At 41.6% G+C, this 21,419-nt stretch overlaps 1 protein-coding gene and 1 pseudogene across 1 annotated transcript in view; both read right to left on the reverse strand.

The window, feature by feature from the left end:
- The window catches only part of RBFOX1 (RNA binding fox-1 homolog 1), a 2,506,415-nt gene that overhangs the window by 2,458,927 nt on the left and 26,069 nt on the right, over positions 1–21,419 (reverse strand). The gene's annotated exons all lie outside the window — the stretch shown is intronic.
- Positions 16,117–16,894, reverse strand: LOC116462320 (small ribosomal subunit protein eS1-like; annotated as a pseudogene).

Raw genomic sequence — 21,419 nt, forward strand, 5'->3', positions numbered from 1 at the left:
GCCCCAACCGACTTTTTTTTTTTTTTTTGAAACAGGGTCTCACTCTTTGCCTAGGCTAGAGTATAAGTGGCACAGTCAGAGCTCGCTGTAACCTCAAAATCCTGGGCTCAAGTGATCTTCCCCTTCAGCCTCCTACATAGCTAGGACTACAGACATGTGCCACCATGCTTAGCTAATTTTTTTATTCTTTGCAGAGACAGGGTCTCACTATATTGCCCAAGCTGGTTTCAAACTCCTGGCCTCAAGCAGTCTTCCTGCCTCACCCTCCCAAAGTGCTAGGATTATAGGCATGAGCCACCACACCCAGCCTTCTTCTTCTTTTTAAATAGAAACCCTATTTTATTCTGACAGCGGGTTGCTTTTTTTTTTTTTTTAGGAAAAGTTGGCCCAGCCCCAGAGAACAAATTGTGACTAGTCTAAACAGGGTTGGCAAACTATAGACCAAGGGCGAAATCTGGCCCTCTGACTGTTTGTATAAATTAAGTTTTATTGGAATAAAACCAAGTCCATTCATTTATGCATTGTCTACATAGCTTTTAGGCTACAATGGCACCACTGGGTCACTGCAACAGAGGTTATCTAGACCAAAAGCCTAAAATATTACCATTTGCATCTTTATGGAAAAAGTTTGCCATTCCCTAGTCTAAGGTTTAGATTCTGAGCTTATCATCTTAGCCTATCCCCCCTTACCAGTGACTGGTTCAAAACAAGTCTGATTCCATTCTGACTGTTCTACTGAGGGAATTCCCCCTTCTTCTCAAGCAGAGCTGATGAGGGTAACTTGTATTAATAGGACATATGCTCAGGTTTTCCGAAAAATGATTTTATCTAGAAATGCATAGGAATATGCTGGTGCCTGAATGTACCATCTGGGGGCCTGGAGATTGACTCACCCTACCTCCAGAGCTAGTGCTCACACTTACTACTGAGAGGCCTGAGGAAACACCTGCCTACCCACCACCAGAACCTGCACACGTCACCTGGAGAACTAGAGATCAGCCTGCCACACACACCACCCAGGAGCCCAATGACACACCTGCCCACCTGAGCCAGTGCTGCCACTGCCAGCAACCAAAGAAGCCACCTGGAGGCCCAGAGATTGGCCCATACAGACAGGCTATCATCAGTGCCCATATACACTGCACATGGTCCCTGGTATTGACACACCTGGTCTACCACCACTACCACTGATACTGAAGAACAAGACTTCCTGGCATCCCCATCCTCAGCAAAGCCTCACCACAGCCTCCAATAACAAATGCAGTCTGGTCGGGCACAGTGGCTCACGCCTGTACTCCCAGCACTTTGAGAGGCCGAGGCGGGTAGATCACGAGGTCAGGAGTTCGAGACCAGCCTGGCCAACATGGTGAAACCCCATCTCTACTAAAAATACAAAAATTAGCTGGGCATGGTGGCACATGCCTGTAGTCCTAGCTACTCAGTAGGCTGAGGCAGAAGAATCGCTTGAACCCAGGAGGCAGAGGTTGCACTGAACTGAAATTGCATCGCTGCACTCCAGCCTGGTGACAGAACTAGACTCCATCTCAACAACCACAAAAAACAAAAAAAAACCTGCAGTCTAAGCCACTGAATAACTCACAGACACCACTCATGCCAATTACAGCTGAAGAAATCATACGCAGACTATACCACTGTACCCACCCAGAATCAAAGCCAAAGTGTGATATCCAGTGAACACTGTAGATACAGCTATAAGAAAAGGTCTTTCCCATATAAAAGCCAATCCATAAAACTGGAAGAAGTGACTGCTTTGTCAGAGGCACAGATAGTCACATAAGGACACAAGAAATATGAAAAGGGATACATAACACCTCCAAAGAAGCACAATAATTCTCCAGCAACAGATTCCAATGAAAAGAAAATCTATGAAATGCCTGAAAAAAATTCAGAATAACGATATTAAAGAAACTCAGGGAGATACAAGAGAACACAGATAATGAATACAAAAACATCAGGAAAACAATTCATGATCTGAATGAGAAATTCAACAGAGATAGACAGCATAACAAAGAACCAAACACAAATCCTGGAAAAGAAGAAATCATTGAAACAAATGCAGAAGATAATTGACAGCTTTAACAATAGACTAGATCAAGCAAAACAAAGAATTTCTGAAGACTAGTCTTTTAAAATAATCCAGTCAGACAAAAAGAAAGAAAAAAGAATGAAGCAAGGCTACATGACATATGGGACATATATGTAACCAAAAACTGAAATTCTGGGAGTTCTGGATGGAGACAAGATGGGTAAAGGCATAGAAAACCTATTTAATAAAATAATAACTGAAAAATTCCTAAGTCTTGCAAATGATATAGATCCAAACACAGGAAGCTCAAAGATTACCAAATAAATACAACTCAAAAAGGTCTTCTCCAAGGTACATTATGGTAAAATCATCAAAAGACAAAGAGAAAATGCTAAAAACAACAAGAGAAAAGCATCAAGTCACTTATAAGAGAATCTCCATCAGGCTAACAGGGGATTTCTCAGCAGAAACCTTACAGGCTAGGAGAAAAGGGGATGTATACTACAAGTAAAAAAAAATAAAAAATGTAAGCCAAAAATACTATACCCAGCAAAGCTATCCTTCACAAATGAAGGAACTTGGCACAGCAGCTCACATCTGCAATTCCACAGACTCAGAAGGCTGAGGCAGGAGGATCATTTGAGCCCAGGAGCTCAAGGCTGCAGTGAGCTATGATCATGCCACTGTACTCCAGCCTGGGTGACAGAGTGCGACTCCATTGCTTAAAAAATAAATAAATAAAAGAGAAAAAAATATTTCCCAGATAAGCAAAACACTGTTTGTTTGTGTCTTGTCTGTTATGGTCCTACAAGAAATGCTTAAGGGAGTCCTACACTGGGAAGCAAAAGAACACTATCTAGCATCATGAAAATACCTGAAAGTATAAAACTCACTGGTAGCGCAGACACACAAAGGAGAAAGGATTCAAACGTCACCACTAAACAAAACTACCAAACTGCAACAATAAATAATGAGAGAAAAAAGGAACAAAGGTGTATTAGTCTGTTTTCACACTGCTGATAAAGACATACCTGACTGAGACTGGGCAATTTACAAAAGAAAGAGGTTTAATGGACTTACATTTCCACGTAGCTGGGGAAGCCTCACAATCACGTTGGAAGGCAAGAAGAAGCAAGTCATGTCTCACTTGGATGGCAGCAGCCTAAGAGAGAGCTTCTGCAGGGAAACTACCCTTTTTAAAACCGTCAGATCTTGTGAGACTTACCCATTATCATGAGAACATCATGGGAAAGACCTGCCCCCACGACTCAATTACTTCCCACCAGGTCCCTCCCACAACATGTGGGAATTCAAGATGAGATCTGGGTGGGGACACAACCAAACCATGTCATTCTGCCCCTGGCCCTTCCCAAATCTCATATCCTCACATTTCAAAACCAATCATGCTTTCCCAACAGTCCCCCAAAGTCTTAACTAAGTTCAGCATTAACTCAAAAGTCCACAGTCCAAAGTCTCATGTGAGACAAGGCAAATCCCTTCCACCTATGAGCATGTAAAATCAAAAACAAGTTAGTTACTTCCTAGATACAATGGGGGTATAGGCATTGGGTAAACATAGTCATTCCAAATGGGAGAAAATTGCCAAAACAAAGGGGCTACAGGCCTCATGCAAGCCCAAAATCCAGTGGGGCAGTCAAATCTCAAAGCTCCAAAATGATCTGCTTTGACTCCATGTCTCACATGCAGGTCATGCTGATGTAAGAGGTGGGCTCCCATGGCCTTGGGAGAAAAAAGGCCACAGCTCCACTCCTGTGGCTTTATAGGGTATAAACCCCCTCCTGGCTCCTTTCATGGGTTGGCATTGAGTGTCTGCAGCTTTTCCAGGCACACAGTGCAAGCTGCCAGTGAATCCACCATTCTGGGGTCTGGCGGATGGTGGCCCTCTTCTCACAGCTCCACTAGGTGGTGCCACAGTAGGGACTCTATGTAGGGGCTCCGACCCCACATTTCCCTTCTGCACTGCCCTAGTAGAGGTTCTCCATGAGTGCCCTGCCTCTGCAGCAAACTCCTGCCTGGACATCTAGGCATTTCCATACATCTGAAATCTAGGCAGCAGTTCCCAAACCTCAGTTTTTGACTTCTCTGCACCCATAGGCTCAACACCATGTGGAAGCTGCTAAGGCTTGGGGCTTGCACCCTCTGAAACCACAGCCCAAGTTGCACCTTGGCTCCTTTTAGCTGCAGCTGGAGTGGCTAGGACTCAGGCACCCTAGGCTGCTTACAGCAGTGGGGCCCTGGGTCCAGCCCACAAAACCATCTTTTCTTCCTAGGCCTCTGGGCCTTTGATGGGAGGGGCTCCCATGAAGACCTGTGACATGCCCTAGAGACATTTTCCCCATTCTCTTGGGGATTCACATTTGGCTCCTTGTTACTTAAACAAACTTCTGCAGCCAGATCGAATTTTTCTTGAGAAAATGGGATTTTATTTTCTATTGCATTGTCAGGCTGCAAATTTTCCAAACTTTTATGCTCTGCTTCCCTTATAAAACTGAGTGCCTTTAACAGCACCCAAGTCATCTCTTGAATGCTTTGCTGCTTAGAAATGTGTTCTACCAGATACCCTAAATCATCTCTCTCAAGCTCAAAATTCCACAAATCTCTACAGCAGGGGCAAAATGCCACCAGTCTCTTTGCTAAAAGATAACAGGAGTCACCTTTGTGCCAGTTCCCAACAAGTTCCTCATTTCCATCTGAGACAACCTCAGCCTAGACTTTATTGTCCATATAACTATCAGCATTTCGGGGAAGTCTCTAGGAAATCTCTTCCAAACTTTCCCACATTTTCCTGTCTCCTTCTGAGCCCTCCAAACTGTTCCAACCTCTGCCTGTTTCCCAGTTCCAAAGTCACTTCCACATATTCAGGTATCTTTTAGCAACACCCCACTTCTGGTACCAATTTACTGTATTAGTCCATTTTCACACAGCTGATAAAGACACATTCAAGACGGCGAAATTTACAAAAGAAAGAAGTTTAATGGACTTAACAGTTCTACATTGCTGGGGAGGCTTCAAAATCATTGCGGAAGTCAAGGAGAGGCAAGTCAAATCTTACAGGGATGGCAGCAGGCAAAGAGAGAGCTTGAGCAGGGAAACTCCTCCTTTTAAAACCATCAGATCTCATGAGACTTATTCACTATCAAAAGAACAACACGGGAAATACCTGCCCCCATGATTCAACTACTTCCCACCAGGTCCCTCCCACAACACATGGGAATTCAAGATGAGATCTGAGCGGGGATACAGCCAAACTGTATCAAAAGGATATACAAAGTAACCAGAAAACAATGAACAAAATGACAGGAATAAGTCCTCACCTATCAATAATAACTTCGAATATGGGTTAAATTACCTACCTAAAAGATAGAGACAGGCTTAATGGATAAAAAATGACCCAACATCTACAAGAAACTCACTTCACTTGTAAAGACACACATAGACTAAAAGTGAAGGGACTGAAAAAGATTTACCACACAAACAGAAATCAAAAGTAATGAGGAGTAGCTAAACTTACATCAGATAAAACAGACTAAGTCAAAAACTGTAAAAAGGACAAAGAAGGTCATTATATGGTAATAAAGGGATCAATTCAGCAACAAAATATAACAATTCTAAATATGCATGCAACCAACACAAGAGCATCCAGACACATATAGCAAATATTATTAAATCTAGAGGGAGAGATAGAGTCGAATACAATGATAGTTGAGAACATCAATATCCTACTCTCAGCACTGTACAGTTCATCTAGACATGAAATCAACAAAGAAACATTAGATTTAAGCTGCATTTTAGACCAAATGGACCTAACAGATATTTTCAGAATATTTCATCCAGCAGCAGCAGAATACACAATCATCTCATCAACACATGGAACATTCTCCAGAATAGACCATATGTTAGGACACAAAACAAGGCTCAACAAAATTCTAAAAATTAAAATCTTATCAAGTATCTTCTCAGACCACAATGGAATAAAACTTGAAATCAATAACAAGGAGAAATTCAGAAACTGTACAAATACATGGACATTAAACATGATATTGAATGATCATTGGGTCAGTGAAGAAATTAAGATGGAAATCAAAAATTTTTCTTAAACAGAAAATGGAAACACATCATGCAAAACCTACGGGATACAGCAAAAGCAGTACCAGAAGGAAAGTTTATAGCAATAAATGCCTACACAAAAAAGTAGAAAGATTTCAAATAAACAACCTAATGATACACCTCAAGGAACTCAAAAAGCAAGAACAGACCAAACACACAATTAGTAGAAAGAAAAAATAATAAATAACACAGCAGAACCAAATGCAACAGAGACAAAAAAGAAATGCAAAGAATCAACAAGATAAAAGTTGGTTTTTTGAAAAGTTAAACAAAACTGATAAACCACTAGTGAGGCTAACCAAAAAAACAAAGAAAGGAGACCCAAATAAATACAATCAGAAATGAAAAATGAGACATTACAACCGTTACCAAAGAAAAAGGATCATTAGAGGCTATTATGAAAAACCATATGCTAACAAATTGCAAAACCTAGAGGAAAGGGATAAATTCCCAGACATACACAGCCTACCAAGATTGAACTAGGAAGAAACAGAAAACCTGAATGGACCCAAAATGAATAGCACGTTTGAATCAGTAACAAAAAGTCTCCCAAAAGAGAAAAGCCCTAGACTAAACTTTTTTACTGATTTCTACTGAATTTATAAAGAAAAACAAACACCAATTCTTCTCAAACTATTCCCAAAAATTGAAGAGAAGGGAACTCTTCCTAACTCATTGTATAAGGCCAGGACTACCCTGATATCCAATCAAGACAAGGACACAACAAAAAGAGAAAACTACAGGCCAATATTCCTAATGAACAGAGATGGAAAAATTCTCAGCATAATACTACCAAGCCGAATCTAATGATGAATGAAAAAGATAATATACCATGATCAAGTGGGATTTATACCAGGAATGCAAAAATGGCTCAACATACACAAATCAATACATGTGATACATCACATCAACAAGATGAAAGGCAAAAACTATCTGATCATCTCAGCAGATGCAGAAAAATCACTCGGTAAAACTTACCATTCCTTCATGATGAAAACTCTCAACATATTAAGCATAGAAGGAACATTTCAACATAAGAAAAGGCATATATGACAAATCTACAGCTAACATCATACTCACTGGGAAAAACTGAAAAGCCTTTCCTCTAAGAACTGGAACAAGACAAGGATGCCCACTTTCACCACTCTTATTCAACACAGTATGGGACACCCAAGCCAGAGTGATCAGACAAGATAAAGAAATAAAAGGCATCCAAACTGGACAAGAGGAAGTCAAACTGCCTCACTTTGCAGATCACATAATCTTATACTTGTAAACAGAAAAACCTAAAGACTCCACCAAAAAACTCTTAGAACGGATAAATTAGGCTGGGCATGGTGGCTCATGCCTGTAATCCCAGCACTTTGGGAGGCCAAGGTGGGTGGATCACCTGAGGTTGGGAGTGTGAGACCAGCCTGGCCAACACAGTGAAACCCTGTCTCTACTAAAAATACAATTAGCCAGGCATGGTGGTAGGTGCCTGCAATCCCAGCTACTTGGGAGGCTGAAGCAGGAGAATCGCTTGAACCCAAGAGGTGGAGGTTGCAGTGAGCCAAGATTGCACCACTGCACTCCAGCCTGGGCAACAGAGCAAGACTCTATCTCAAAAAAATAAAAATAAAAAAAGTTTAAAAAAACAGATGTATAATTCAGTAAAGCTTCAGGACACAAAATCAACATACAAAAATCAGTAATGTGTCTATATACCAGTAACAAACTAGCTAAAAAAGAAATTAAGGAAGAAATTCTATTTACAATAGCCACAAAAATAAAATACCTAGGAATAAATTTAACCAAGGATGGGGAAAAAAAAAAACAAAAAACCTCTACAATGAAAACCACAAAACACTGATAAAATAAACTGAGAAGGACACAAACAAATGGAAAGGCATCTCATGCTCGTGGATTGGCATAACTAATATTGTTAAAATGACCATACTACCTGAAGCAATCTAGAGATTCAATATAATCCCTCTCAATTATATTCTTCACAGAAACAGGAAAAAAAAAAAACGCTCAAATTCATATGGAACCACAGAAGACCCCAAATACCCAAAGCAATACTGAGCAAAAAGAACAAAGCTAGAAGCCTTACACTACCTAACTTAAAAATATACTGCAAAGCTATAGTAACCAAAACAGCATGCACTGGTATTAAAACAGACAGAAAAACAAAGGAAACAGACTAAAGAACCCAGAAACGAATCCATATATTTACAGCTAACTGATTTTCAAGAAAGATGTCAAGAACATACATTGAATAAAGGACACCCTCTTCATTAAATGGTGCCAGGAAAACTAGATATCCAAACACAGAAGAATAAAACTAGACACTTATCTCTCATCACTTACAAAAATAAATTCAAAATCGATTAAAGACTTAAATGTAACAGCCGCAACTATAAAACTACTAGAAGTAAACACAGGAGAACTGCTTGATAACAAAGACTGTACGGCTAACACTTAAAAAGTACAAGCAACAAAAACAGACAAATGGGATTATATTAAACTAACTACCTTCTGCATATCAAAGAAAACAATCAACAGAGTGAAAAGACAACACCCCTCCCTTACACCATATACAAAAATTAACTCAAGATGGCTTAAAGTCTTACATGTAAAACCCATAACTATAAAAACGCTGGAAGACAATCTAGGCAATACCATCCGGTACATAGTGATGGGCTAAGAGTTCATGGTGAAGATGCCAAAAGCAATTGCAACAAAAGCAAAAATTGACAAATGGGATCTAATTAAATGAAAGAGCTTCTGCACAGCAGAAGAAACTATCAAAAAATAAACAGACATTTCTCAAAAGAAGATATACAAATCACCAAGTTTATGAAAACATATTCAACATCACTAATCATCACGGAAATGCAAATCAAAACCACAATGAGATATCATCTCACACTTGTTAGAATGGCTATTACTAAAAAGACAAAGCACAACAAATGCTGGCAAGTATCTGAAGATAAGAAAATTATTGTATATTGTTGGTGGGAATGTAAATTAGTACAGCCATTATTTTAAAAAGAACAGAGATTTCTCAAAAAACTAAGGACAGATCTACCATATGATCCAGCAGTCCCACTCCTGGGTATATATCCAAAAAAAAGGATATCAGTGTATCAATGGGATACCTGTACCCCCATATTTACTGCAGCACTAATTGCAATAGCCAAGATATGGAATCAATCTAAGTGTCAATTAATGGATGAATGGATAAAGCAAATAGGAATATATGCAGAATAGAACAGTATTCAGCCATAAAGAATGAAATCCTGTCATTTTCAGCTAAATGGATGGAACTAAAGGTCATAATGTTAGGTGAACTAGGCCATGCACAGAAAGAAAACTATTGCACGTTCTCACTTATATGAGTAGTTTACGCTCCTGGAAATCAAAGCAGGGGCCATGTTTCAGGTCAGTAGGGTCAGGGATACGGACCTCAGTTATGGACTTGTGTGCCCTGGAGCTATAAAAAATTGGTATCATGGAGATAAAGAGTATAATGATAGTTACCAGAAGCTGGGATGAGGAGGGGTTTGAAAAGAGATTGATTATTGGGTATAAAAATATATAACAGAAGGAATAAGATCTAGTGTTTAATATCATAGAAAGTGACTATAACAATTTATTGTATATTTCTTTTTTCTATTTCAATAGTTTTTAGGGAACAGGTGGTATTTGGTTACATAGATAAGTTCTTCAGTGATGATCTCTGAAATTTTGGCACTCCCATCACCAGAGCAGTTTACCCAATGTATAGTCTTTTATCTCTTACCCCCTCTGCCTTCCCCCTGAGCCCCCAAAGTCCACTGTTTCATTCTTGTGCCTTTACATCATCATGGCTTAGCTCCCACTAGTGAGAGCGTGCGATGTTTGGTTTTCCATTGCTGAGTTACTTCATTTAGAATAATGGTCTCCAACTCCATCCAGGTTGCTATGAATGCCATTATTTCATTCCTTTTTGAGGCTAAGTAGTATCCTATGGTATATACATATATAACACATTTTCTTTATCCACTAATTGATTGATGGGCATTTGGGCTGGTCCTATAGTTTTGCAACTGAATTTTGCTGCTGTAAACGTGTGTGCAAACGTGTCTTTTTCATATAATAACTTCCTTTCCTCTGGGTAGATACCTAGTAGTGGGATTGCTGGATCAAATAGTAGATCTACTTTTAGTTCTTCAAGGAATCTGCATACTGCTTTCCATAGTGGTGGTACTAGCTTACATTCTCACCATCAGTGTAAAAGCATTCTCTTTCACATCCATGCCAACATCAATTTTTGTTTTTTGTTTTCTGCTGTTGTTGTTGTTGTTGTTGTTGTTGTTGTTTTGAGATGGAGTCTCGCTCCACCTGTAGCCCAGGCTGGAGTACAGTGGCGCGATATCAGCTCACTGCAACCTCTGCCTCCCAGGTTCAAGCGATTCTCCTGCCTCAGCCTCCTGAGTAGCTGGCATTACAGGCAACCGCCACCATGCCCGGCTAATTTTTGTATTTTCAGTAGAGACGGGGTTTCACCAAGTTGGTCAGGCTGGTCTCGGACTCCTGACCTCAAGCAATCCACCCGCCCGGGCCTCCCAAAGTGCTGGGATTACACGCGTGAGCCATCGCGCCCAGCCCTATTTTTGTTTATTTTACACGTGGTATTGCATTGTGGTTTTGATATGCATTTCCCCAATAATTAGTGACGTTGAGCATTTTTTCATATGTTTGTTGGCCATTTGTGTATCTTCTTTTGAGAATTGTCTATTCATGTCCTTGACACACTTTTTGATGGGATTATTTTTTTCTTGCTGGTTAGAGTTCCCTGTAGATTCTGGACGTTAGTCCTTTGTCAGATGCAGTTTGTGAAAATTTGCTCCCACTCTCTGGGTGATCTGTTTACTCTGCTGATTATTTCCTTTGCTGTGCAGGAGGCTTTTAGTTTAATTAAGTCCCATCTATTTATCTTTGTTTCTGTTGCATTTGCTTTTGGGTTCTTGGTTACGAACTGTTTGCCTAAGCCAATGTGTAGAAGCATTTTTCAATGATGTCTTCTAGAATTTTTATGGTTTCAGACCTTAGATTTAAGTCTTTGATCCATGCCGTGTTGATTTTTGTATAAGGTGAGAGATGAGGATCCAGTTTTATTCTTTTACATGTGGCTTGCCAATTATCCCAGCACTATTTGTTGTATAGGGTGTACTTTCCCTATTTTGTTTTTGTTTACTTTGTCGAAGATCAGTTGGTTGTTAAGTATTTGGCTTTATTTCTGGGTTCTCTACTCTGTTCCATTGGTCATGTGCCTATTTCTATGCCAGCACCATGCTGTTTTGGTGACTATAGCCTTGTAATATAGTTTGAAGTTGGGTAATGTGATGCCTCTAGACTGGTTCTTTTTGCTTAGTTTTGCTTTGGCTATGCAGACTCTTTCATAGTTCCAAATGAATTTTGGCATTTTTTTTTAGCTCTATAAAAAATGATGATGGTATTTTGATAGGAATTGTATTGAATTTCTAGACAGCTTTTGGCAGTACGGTCATCTTCACAATAGTGAGTCTACCCATCCATGAGCATGGAATGTGTTTCCATTTGTTTGTGTCATCTATGATTTCTTTCAGCAGTGTTTTGTAGTTTTCCTTGTAGGGGTCTTTCACCTCCTTGGTTAGGTATATTCCTAAGTATTTTATTTTTACAGTTATTATAAAAGGGTTCGATTTGATTCTCAGCCTGGTTGCTGTTGGTGTATAGCACTGCTACTGATTTGCATACATAGATTTTGTATCCTGATAAATGAATTTATTGTATATTTCTAAACAGCAATAAGATTTGAAATATTCCCAACACAAAGAAATGATCAATGTTTGAGGTGATTAATATCCTAAAGACCCTGATTTGATCATTACACCTTGCATGCATGTACCAAAATCTCACATGGAGAATAAAAGTTAATGAGGCTTCCTCCTCCTGGATCCCCTACTAGACCCTGACATGCCCATTCAGTCACAGGCAGAAAGGGAAGCAGAGGGCAAGGAGACCTGGCTGGCTCTGCCAGAGGCAGATCTTACCTGTTCTGCTTGCCCTAAAAAAGCCTGGTGACTATGCAAGGGACTGAGAGGTGGCTCCTGTGGCCATAGTATAGGCAAAATAACCCATCCACTAATAAGTGAACATGGCAGAAATACAGTCAGCATTTCCTCAGTCTTGCCAATAAAGTCAACTCCCCTGCTCACCAGGAAGGAGATGTATGAAAGGGGCAGAGAGACTTGGAAGCTTTCATCCTAACTCACTCTTCTTTTTGTTTCGTTTTGTTTTGAGACCGAGTCTCGCTCTATCACCCAGGCTAGAGTGCAGTGGTGCAATCTTGGCTCACTGCAGCCTCCACACTCTGGGTTCAAGGGAATCTCATGTCTTGGACTCCAGAGTAGCTGGGACTACAGGTGCCCATGACCACACCTGGCTAATTTTCGTATTTTTAGTAGAGACACGGTTTCACCATGTTGGCCAAGCTGGTCTCAAATTCCTGGCCTCAAGTGATCTGCCCACCTCAGCCTCCCAAAGGGCTTAGATTACAGGCATGAGCAACCCCACCTGGCCACCTATCTCACTCTTGAGAGGCCAGAAGTGATGCTGGAACTTTCTTCCTCTGTGAGTTAAAAAGGGAAAATTAGGAAGAACACAAGGCATGAGAGATGCAGCGATGGGTATGTCTATATGGAGCTTCTGTCTGCACCCAGTAGAAAATGCATTTCTAGGCACCAGGTTTAAGAGCGAAAACCTGGAGTCTTGTCTGTTAGCATTCTCCTTCCCCACAAACCTGAGAGGGAATACATTTTGCTCCAGCACACCCGGATGTAGGAAATGTCACATTCCTATTTCTGTAACTTCAGTTAAATCTGCTCTGAGCCCCTGGATGCCTGGCAGGTGGAGAATTCAATCTTTTCGTTACCAGCATTCCTTTCCCTTCTCCGTGGGCTTATGTAAGAATTCTGGGCTTACACACTGTTGGAAAGCCAGGTAGGAACTACGTCCCCCAAACTCTCTATTCTTCAAGCTGCTCACGATCCATCAGTCTTTTATGGGCCATCTGCTATAACAAGACCCTCCTCACAGCATCATTCCACTGACCCACAGGCTCAGCCCCAGGGACCCTCACTATAATAGGTCTCCACTATGCATAGAAACTCACAAAAACCTTCTCTTAATCTTGGCTTCCTCTGATATCCAGCCACTCCCCCACTTCTTACCTTAAACACAGATGGCAGCTCCTTCCCATTGTTCCAAACCTTGGGGATTGTCCAGCCAAATTCTCTTCAGACACCAAAGCTTCACCTTCCCTCTTCGGGAAGATGATGCAAGGGCATCTGAGATCTTTGGAAGCCCAATTCTGGCCTCTCTTTGGGGTGGGCTGAGAGTGGGAACTAGACTCTCTTTTCCAAGTGTCATGTTTATCTTGTTCATCATTATATTATCTCCAATGCCTGGCACATAGTAGGCACTACAGACTGACACATAGTAGGTGCTATTAGTGTCTGTATAATGGAACTCTTGAGGTTGAAGCTATTAGCAGAAACCTGTCAAGCAAAAGGATGGAAAACCGACCACCAAAAAAAAAAAAAAAAAATGAAAGCAATCGTGGTTTTGAGCTCTAAACACACAAGGTACAAGCCCAAGTTTGGGCAATTTTAATACAACAGCCATTTTGCCTCCAAACAAGCTGGCACTGGAAACCCCCCTCTGCCTCTTAAAGAGAACCAGTTTCTCTTTCTCTAAGTGGGCAGCATTTCCCCCCAGTGGCAGTACCCAGCCCACTGCTACCAGCAAAGGACTGCATCCAGGAGCCAACAGTTTGATAGTTTAAACAATATATTTTATAGGGAAAAACAAAGTAACATCCACATAAATCTGGAACTACCACCACTTTCCAGAGGCCGAATCCCATTTGTGGAGTCTCTTGCATGTCAAGCACCTTGCAGTCAGCTCAACTACATACTTTTGGGATTCGTTGCAGAGAAGAGTGAAGGTTATCTGCAAAATAAGGGAACCAGGGCTCAGAATTCCCAGAGCAATCCATGACAGAGGAGGTGAGTAGAAAAGGGAAGGGCGAAGTCAAAGGAGAGAAGTCAATGAGTTGGCCAACACCAAGCAAGGATCATGGGACCCTCTCCACAGCCCCACATCTCAAATGAAGTCAAGAAAACCCATCAATCCTTGGTGTAAGTGTTGTATGCTCCCGGAAATGAAAGCAGGGGCCATATTTCAGGTCAGTAGGGTCAGGGATAGAGGCGGCAGTCCTGGACTTGTGGGCCCTGGAGGATGGGATGATTCTGAGACATTGAATCCCTACACTGATCTCAGTAGAAATCTCAGGTAGGGCTTCAACATTCGTGGACCAAGGACTCTGTGGGCCTGCAAGCAACAGCCTTGGTGCATGTCCCAGCTCCATCAAACCCGACTGGGGCTTTGAACAAGTTACTTATTTTTTTAACTAATGTTATTTTAATTGACAAATCATAATTGTACACATTTATGTGATGTTTTGATATATGCATACAACGTAGAATGATTAGATCAAACAAATTAACATGTCCATCCCCTAATTTACTGACAATTTTTACAATGAGACATTTGAAATGTACCCTCTTAGTTATTTTAAAAGATACATTATTATTGACTATAGTCAACCCGCTGTGCTATAGATTTCAAAGCATATAATCCAGCAACACAACTTCTGGGTATAGACCAAAAAAAAACTGAAGTCATTATGTCGAAGGGATCGCTACATTCCTACGTTCACTGAAGCACTATTCATAATACGCAAGATATAGAATCAACCTAAATGTCCATCAGTGGATGAAAGGATAAAGAAAATGTACTATATACACGCAATGGAATACTATTAACCCTTGAAAAAGAAAGAAATCCTGTCATTTTCAACAACATCGATGAACTTCAAAGACATTGTGTTAAGTGAAATAAGCCAGGCACAAAAAGACAAATACTGCATGATTTTACTTATATGTGGAATCTAAAGAAGTTGAACTCACAGAAATAGAGAGTAGGACAGTGGTTTTCAGGGGCTGGGGTAGAGGAAAGGTAGGGGATAGGAGATACTAGTCAAAGGGTACAAAGTTTCCAGTAGGAAGTATAAGTTTTCAACAAGCTAAGCTCCTCTGAAAGCTCAGTTCCTCATCTGTAGAGCAGGGACACATCATTAACCTTCTAGGGATGTTGCTGCGAGAATAAGAGATGATGTTCAGCACAATACCTAACACAGTCAGGTCTCCTTAAGCTTGAACCTGCATCGCCATGACCTCTACATCTCAGGACAGAAAGGCTCACAGCCAGTGTCTCAGTTCCCAATGAAAAGTGCATCCCAGAAACAGGCTGAACAGCATGATCCCTAGGGGATACCCAGCCCTACTGAGTCAGAATCACCGGAGGTAGAGCCTAGGTATGTATGTATGTGTGTGTGTGTATGTATGTATGTGTGTACGTATGTATGTATGTATGTATGTATGTATGTATGTATGTATGTATGTATAAGACACAGGGTCTTGCTCTGCAGTCCAGGCTGGGTGCAGTGTCACAATCATAGTTCAGTGCAGCCTCAAATTACTCCTGGTCTCAAGCCATCCTCCCACCTCAGCCTTCAGAGTAGCTAAGAATACAGGTGCATGCCACCAAGCCTGGATACTTTTTTTTTTCTTTTTTCTTTTTGGAGAGAGTCTCACTCTGTCGCCCAGGCTGGAGTGCAATGGTGCAATCTTGGCTCACTGCAACCTCTGTCTCCCGCGTTCAAGTGATTCTCGTGCCTCAGCCTCCTGAGTAGCTAGGATTACAGGCATGCACCACCACACCAGGCTAATTTTGCTTTTTTCATTGTTGTTTATTGTTTGTTTTTCACAAATAGGACTTTTTATTTGCCACTATTATAAGTCTGAAATTTAAACAGATTCTTGGACCGGTGGTTCATATCCAACAGCTCATTGAACTTTAGCATGTGTCTCGTCCCTAGTGGGTTTTCCAGAACTACTACCTTCACCACGAAGCTCCATGCCTTTCAAAGCCAGGGTTCTCCAGCATTTTTACTTTTCTAATGAAGACACCATGGAGAGGATAAATTGGCAAGCCTTTTCTACATCTTTTCCACTGTTGTCTGGAATCAATTTATTGACCACTTCCTTCAAGTCGTTTGTCTGCACCTCTCAGGTCATGATTTCCATCATCTTCTTCTGGATTTGGCAGACTGTTGGTGCTGAGCATAAGAGGTCTTCTGTATCTGATTGTTGCATTTTTTAGTAAAACCAACACAAAACTGATGAAAGAAGTAACCATCAGTAGTCTTGACATCAACATGAGCTTCAATCATTGTTGAACAATTTTCAACCATAGAACATATTTTGTCACAGGGAAGACCCATGCCATAGAAGTTAGTCAGGCAGTTTTTGCCCTGAACATCTTCAGTAATCAGCCTGAATATTCTAAATGCAACTTCATCATTGTGCAAATCAGCAAGACTCACTTCAAACACAAGACCCTTGAGACAATCGGATGCAATTTGGGTTCCTTGGGTCCTGGTGACCAAATCTTTCCAATATTTCTTATATTGAACATAGAAGGTGCTTTTACATCACACTGATCTTTCTTAGAAAATGGACCAACTACTTTCTTAACTCCCTTTTTGCCACCTTTCATAAGGCACTTGTTCTTAACAAACGCCATGGTGCTGCTCAGACTACCAAAAGGCTAAATTTTATATTTTTGGTAGAGACGGGGTTTCACCATGTTGGCCAGGCTGGTCTTGTACTCCTGACATCAGGTGATCTGCCCGCCTCAGCCTCCCAAAGTGCTGGGATTACAGGTGTGAGCCACTGCACCCAGTTGCTATTTATTTTTTCTTTTTTTGTGAAGACAGGGTCTTGCCATGTTGCCAAGGCTGGCCTGGAACTCCTGGCCTCAAGCAATCCTCCCACTGCAGCCTCCCAAAGTACTGGGATTTCAGGTGTGAGCCACCATGCCAAGCCTGGAATCTATTTTTAAAGCCAATTAAGTGTTGAATAAAATTGCAACTTGGGCTGTTTTTCTTTGCATTTTTTACATTTCAGTGGTTTTTAATATATTCAGAGATATACACAAACATTACCAGTCAATTTTAGAACATTTCATGACCTCAAAAAGAAGCCTCATACCCTTTAGCTAACACCCCCTATCCTCCCATGCCCCTATCAGCCCTAAGCAATCACTAATCAACTTCCTATTTCTATAGATTTCCATCTGAATGAAATCATGTAGAATGTGATCTTTCATCTATTTTGAAGGTTCATCCACGCTGTAGCATATGTACTTTGCTCCTTTTTGTGATGAAATAATACTCCACCATGTGGGTAGACAACATTTAGTGTATCTCTTCATCTGGTGATGGGCATTTGGATTAATTCCCTCTTTGGGTTATTAGGAGTGATGCTACTGTAATTATTCATGTAGAAGTTTTTGTGTGGACCTGTGCTTTCATTTTTGAATATGAAAATATGGCACATCTCCAAGGAAGGCATACAAGTGGCAATAAGCACATGAAAAGATGCTCAATGAAATTCATCATCAGGGAAACAGAAATCAAAACCACAATGAGATACCACATCATACCCATACAGATGGCTAGAATCGAAGATACAGAAAATTGGCCTGGTGCAGCGGCTCATGCCTGTAATCCCAGCACTTTGGGAGACCAAGGCGGGTGGATCATCTGAGGCCAAGAGTTTGAGACCAGCCTGGCCAACATGGTGAAACCCTGTCTCTACTAAAAAAATACAAAAATTAGCCAGGCATGGTGGTGGGTGCCTATAATCCCAGCTACTCGGGAGGCTGAGGCAGGAGAGTAACTTGAATCTGGGAGGCAGAGGTTGCAGTAAGCAGAGATTGTGCCACTGCACTCCAGCCTGGGCGACAGAGCAAGAAGACTTTGCCTCAAAAAAAAAAAAAATACAGAAAATAACAAGTGTTGGTGAGGATGCTGAGAAACTAGAACCTTCATACACTGCTGGTGGGCTTTAAAATGGTGTAGCCACTGTGAGAAACAGTTTGACAACTTCCCAAACAATTCTACATAGAGTTACCAAACAACCCAGGATTTTACTCCTAGGTATAGGCCCAACTTGGGCTCTTTTCATCTATGGAAAATGAACTATGGGTACTTAGCAAGAACAAAGAGAGAGAGAGGCAGAAATGGTGCCATGAGGGCACATTGATTGGTCTCTAGTACACATGGCTCCTACTGCAAATGGCCTCTAAATGACTTCATGAGTTGCTCATAAAAAAATCACCCTCTGCTCCAATCGTGGCGGAAGAAGTGTGGATTGGACCTGGTAAGCCACGGTAAGACTGACTGCTAAACCTTATGAACGATGAGGGGATTTGCACGTATAATCTTGACTGTACTAGATTTTTTATTTTATCCACTATCTTTCAAAACCTAACTCTTGACTAAGAACTGACTTTCGTGTACTTGTTGTTGACTCTAAGTAAATTTCCAATTCCACATAGTCCAAAGATGATGTGCTGAAAAATCTCTCAAAAGAAAAATGCTAAGAATAGAGGCATAGTTATACGGCAAATTTTGCAGAATTAACACAAATTGCACTCGTAGGTACGAAGCACAAAACATTTTCATGGGTAAAGAAAAAAGGGTTCTTCATTCTAGTAGAGGCTGCAGGATGAGGCCGATCAAGGTACTTGCCCAGCCAAACCTTGGGCTCTTACCTAATTTGTGTTAGAGTCAACTCTAATGGAGTCTGTATCTCAGTCATCTTTGTTTTTGACATGGAATCTCGCTCTGTCTCCCAGGCTGGAATGCAGCAGTGTGATCTCAGCCCCCTGCAACATCTGCCTCCTGGGTTCAAGCGATTCTCCTGCCTCAGCTTCCCAAGTAGCTGGGACTACATGTGCATGCCACCATGCCTGGCTAATTTTTGTATTTTCAGTAGAGACGTTTCATCATGTTGGTCAGGCCGTGCTCAAACTCCTGACCTCAAGTGATCCGCCTGCCTTGGCCTCCCAAAGTGCTGGGATGACAGGCATGAGCCACCGTGCCCGACCTCAATCATCTTTTTATCCTCCACAACTGGCAAGTTCTAGACACACTGCGGTTCCATACAAGTTTGTTGAATAAACAGGAGACAGAAAGGGGGACTCTGGAAGTAGACAAGATTCCAGAAATTGTGCGTATTTCCCAGAGACTGTGGCCCAATTCCTCAATCTTGCCAGAGCTTCCCTATCTCAACTCAAACCTTATGTGTGGGCCCAGAAGCAGTGGCTCACACCTGTAATCCCAACACTTTAGGAGGCTGAGGTGGGCAGATCACTTGAGGCCAGGAGTTTGAGACCAGCCTGGCCAACATGGTGAAACCCTGTCTCTACTAAAAATACGAAAATTAGCCAGGCATGGTGGTGTGTACCTGTAGTCCCAGCTACTCGGGGGGGCTGAGGCACAAGCATTGCTTGAACCCAGGAGGCGGCGGTTGCAGTGAGTCAAGATTATGCCACTGTACTCTAGCCCGGGCAATAAAGCAAGACTGTCTCAAAAAAAAAAAAAAAAAAAAAAAAAACCCTTATGTGTGGGCCTTGTTACAGAATTAATGTTTATATGGACAATACGTACATGAGTGTATGTTAAGAGCATGAGTCATCCACCAGATTTTAGCAAAGTCCATTTAGAAAGCTCAGTGCTTTGGGCTTCCACTTGCTTTGCTGCCTCTGTCCTCAGAAGGAGGCTTCAACCTTCCATGTAACCAGCAAATCCTTTATGCAGAGATGTACACAACACACTCCTATCCTTGGCTATGACACCTTGAAAGTCTCCTCTTGGTGGCCCCTGGTGCTCATTTCAGAGTAGTTCAAATTAAGGTGATCAGCTTTCATGCCAATCACTCTACAAATCACTCCTATTATGACCAATTATTCTAAATGCTTCATTGAATTATTACTTAAAGAAATGTGCACATAGAAGAGGTCAACACAGTACCTTCCTTACAAACTGAACATACTGGCCAGGCGCAGTGGCTCATGCCTGTCATCCCGGCACTTTGGGAGGCCGAGGTGAGCAGATTGCTTGAGCCCAGGAGCTGGAGACCAGCCTGGGCAACATAGTGAGACCCCCCTCTCTACAAAAAATAAATAAATACAAAAATTAGGCAAGAGTGGTGGCACATGCCTGTAGTCCCAGCTACTCGGGAGGGCTGAGGTGGGAGGACTCCTTGAGCCCAGGAGGCAGAGGCTGCAGTGAGCCATGATGGTGCCACTGTGCTCCAGCCTGGGTGACAGAGCAAGATCCTCCCTCAAAAAAAAAAAAAAAAAAAAAACTGAACATCTCCATATTACCAACACCCAATTCAAGAAACAGAACATTACAGCCCCTTCCAGGATATTCCTGGTGTCTCTTCCATCTCTACTAACAACAGCCTCCACCTATTTCACCTGACATTGTACTTTATGAAAGCAGCAGTTCTCAGATGGGGGCTATTTTGCCCCCTGGGGACATTAGGCAATATCTGGAGACACTGGGGGTTGTCTCTACTTGGGGGGAGTTGTGTTACTGCATCCAGTGAGTCCAGGGATCCAGGGATGCCGCTCAACATCCGAAAATGCACAGGGAACCCCCACACATATAACAGAGAAATTGCTGAGCTAAAATGTCAGCAGTGTCACAGCTGAAACCCTGACATACACGGAATCACACAGTATCTGCTCTTTTGTGCTGAGGATCTCTTTCGCTCTGATCATTTCATAGGAAACAGAAATGTCATCTGGAGGCAGGTAGAGTCGAAAACAAAGAAAATCCAGAGTTTTTTTTTTTTTAATCAGCCTGGTGCCTTTAGAGCTAGGATTTGGTTTCCATTCTTTCTGTCTCATTTTCAAGTGATTTTTCTTCAAATGGCATCTGCTGGGCTTAAGACCCGGAGATCCCCACAAAGCTGAGATTCACATGGGAATTTTGTACACACCCACACAGGTATACACTGCCATTTACATGCAGATATCCACCCACAGATACACACACCCGGAGACCAAGACAGAAAGCAAACTCCACCATAAAAGCACGGTCCCCCGAACAGAAGAAATGCACCATTCACTCCAGAGAGGTACCTATTTGTTTAATTCAGCCTCTGATAGTCAGGCTGTTGCCAAGCCCAGCTCTGAAAGTCTTCCCCTCTAGGAAAGAGAGATGGATTTTTTCTTTACTCAAGAATATAGA

This window comes from Hylobates moloch, unplaced genomic scaffold (assembly GCF_009828535.3).
Source record: "Hylobates moloch isolate HMO894 unplaced genomic scaffold, HMol_V3 SCAFFOLD_23, whole genome shotgun sequence".
NCBI classification, from domain to species: domain Eukaryota; kingdom Metazoa; phylum Chordata; class Mammalia; order Primates; family Hylobatidae; genus Hylobates; species Hylobates moloch.